At 52.1% G+C, this 1,986-nt stretch overlaps 1 pseudogene; it reads left to right on the forward strand.

Moving 5' to 3' along the window:
• Window positions 1-267: 267 nt before the first annotated feature.
• LOC145763067 (small subunit ribosomal RNA) lies at window positions 268-1,986 on the forward strand (annotated as a pseudogene; the record flags this gene model as incomplete).

Consider the following 1,986-nt stretch of genomic DNA (forward strand, 5'->3'; position numbering starts at 1 on the left):
CGGCCTCGGGCCGTAGTTGCGGTGGCCGGTGCGCACGCAAGTGATAGTTTTCTCGGTTCGCTTTTGTTGGGCGTTCCTGGTGTTGTATGCAAACGCAGCCCGCGCGCGGCTTCGCCCGAAAGGGCGTCTGGCCGGTGTCGACGGCGTCCAGATCGCGGCTTACGCCGGGTTTGAGGAGCTAAGCAAAAATAGTGATTGAGTAATACAGTGCGATACCGCGACGGGGAAAGCGAAAGACTCCGTTCGCGTATTTTGTCGGCCGATAGTTACCTGGTTGATCCTGCCAGTAGTCATATGCTTGTCTCAAAGATTAAGCCATGCATGTCTCAGTACGAACTTGCGTACGGTAAAACTGCGAATGGCTCATTAAATCAGTCGTGATTCATTTGATCGTAAATTTTACTTGGATAACTGTGGTAATTCTAGAGCTAATACATGCAAAAAGCGCCGACCTTGCGGGAGGCGCGCCTTTATCATATCAAAAACCTGCCGGGCTTCGGCTCGTCTTGTTGGCGACTCGGGATAACTTTGCTGATCGCACGGTCTTGCACCGGCGACGGATCATTCAAGTGTCTGCCCTATCAACTTTCGTCGGTACGGTATCTGCCTACCGAGGTTCTTACGGGTAACGGGGAATCAGGGTTCGATTCCGGAGAGGGAGCCTGAGAAACGGCTACCACATCCAAGGAAGGCAGCAGGCGCGCAAATTACCCATTCCCGACGCGGGGAGGTAGTGACGAAAAATAACGATACAGGACTCTAACGAGGCCCTGTAATTGGAATGAGTACACTGTAAAAATTTTAACGAGTATCCATTGGAGGGCAAGTCTGGTGCCAGCAGCCGCGGTAATTCCAGCTCCAAAAGTGTATATTTAAGTTGTTGCGGTTAAAAAGCTCGTAGTTGGATTTTGGGCGCAGGCGTTCGGTCCGTCGCAAGGCGTGCACTGTTCGTTCTGGCTTTACCTCCGGTTTTCCGTCGGTGCTCTTGACTGAGTGTCGGCGGCGGCCGGGACGTTTACCTTGAAAAAATTAGAGTGTTCAAAGCAGGCGCTTCGCCTGGATAGTGTTGCATGGAATAATGAAATAGGACCTCGGTTCTTTTTTGTTGGTTTTCGGAGCGCGAGGTAATGATTAAGAGGGACGGACGGGGGCATTCGTACTGTGCCGTTAGAGGTGAAATTCTTGGATCGGCGCAAGACGAACGACTGCGAAAGCATTTGCCAAGAATGTTTTCTTTAATCAAGAGCGAAAGTCAGAGGTTCGAAGACGATCAGATACCGTCCTAGTTCTGACTATAAACGATGCCAACTAGCGATCGGGGGGCGTTATTTTGACGACCTCTCCGGCAGCTTGCGGGAAACCAAAGTCTTTGGGTTCCGGGGGAAGTATGGTTGCAAAGCTGAAACTTAAAGGAATTGACGGAAGGGCACCACCAGGAGTGGAGCCTGCGGCTTAATTTGACTCAACACGGGAAATCTCACCCGCCCGGACACAGCGAGGATTGACAGATTGAGAGCTCTTTCATGATTCTGTGGGTGGTGGTGCATGGCCGTTCTTAGTTGGTGGAGCGATTTGTCTGGTTAATTCCGATAACGAACGAGACTCTGGCTTGCTAAATAGTTACGCGGCCTTCCCGGCCGGCGTTTAACTTCTTAGAGGGACTAGTGGCGTTTAGCCACACGAGATTGAGCAATAACAGGTCTGTGATGCCCTTAGATGTTCGGGGCCGCACGCGCGCTACACTGACCGGATCAACGTGTGTTCGCCTTGGCCGAAAGGTCTGGGTAACCCGATGAACCCCGGTCGTGCTAGGGATAGAGAATTGAAATTATTTCGCTTGAACGAGGAATTCCCAGTAAGCGCGAGTCATTAGCTCGCGTTGATTACGTCCCTGCCCTTTGTACACACCGCCCGTCGCTACTACCGATTGAATGGTTTAGTGAGGTCCTCCGATTGGGCCCGGGCTCGACTGGCGACGGTTGGGTC

The sequence above is a fragment of the Corella eumyota genome, unplaced genomic scaffold, assembly GCF_963082875.1.
Source record: "Corella eumyota unplaced genomic scaffold, kaCorEumy4.1 scaffold_323, whole genome shotgun sequence".
Classification (NCBI taxonomy): domain Eukaryota; kingdom Metazoa; phylum Chordata; class Ascidiacea; order Phlebobranchia; family Corellidae; genus Corella; species Corella eumyota.